Raw genomic sequence first — 795 nt, 5'->3', positions numbered from 1 at the left:
AAAATTTTAAGATTTATAATAATTTTAAAAAAGTCGCTTTTATTAAAAATATGATTCGCGTGATCAAAATTGTTTTTTAAATTATCTTTTAATATCATTTTTTAAATTTTATATTCATTCCGTTCTCTAAGTAATGCACGCACTACAGAGTAGACGTGTTCAAGAAAGAATCATTCTGCGATATAGATCGAGGCAATATCGGTATTGTAGTTGTTTCATAAAAACTGCACCGTGAGTCAAAGGTAAAAGTCAAGGAAAAGATCGCATCTACTCGAATTTTTCTTTTGACAAGCGAAGAAAGCAACGGAGGCGAGAGTACGTGGCAAGTCTTTTTAACTTTTAAATATTTTTGCTTTTACTGTATCTAAGAATTTATTAGAATATATTTTTTGAAGAAAAAGAGAAAAAAATAATTAATTTCTTTTATTATTCGTCAAAAAATTGATTGATGCTACATTTGCAATGATTTACTTATATATTTTAATTATGGCAATTACATACATTTGCAAATGTTTTAGAGCTACAGTTAGGAAAAACAATAAATAGTACATTTTTAAATAAAAAAATTGTACTTGTATTTTGAAAAAGAGACTCTGCAAATGTTTTATGTATGCGATGTGTTTCAATGAAAGGACATAGTTTTTCAAAACAAGAAAAAAGAAATTACTACAATCCATAAAATATTTCCCAAGAGAGAGATCTGTTTCTTATCGGAATTTTTATTCAATATGAATCAATAAACCTACTTTCTCTCTCTCTCTCTCTCTCTCTCTCTCTCTCTCTCTCTCTCTCTCT

This window comes from Atta colombica, unplaced genomic scaffold (assembly GCF_001594045.1).
Source record: "Atta colombica isolate Treedump-2 unplaced genomic scaffold, Acol1.0 scaffold11, whole genome shotgun sequence".
Classification (NCBI taxonomy): Eukaryota; Metazoa; Arthropoda; class Insecta; order Hymenoptera; family Formicidae; genus Atta; species Atta colombica.
The sequence above is the reverse complement of the archived record's forward strand: the minus strand, read 5'-3'. Positions refer to the sequence as shown.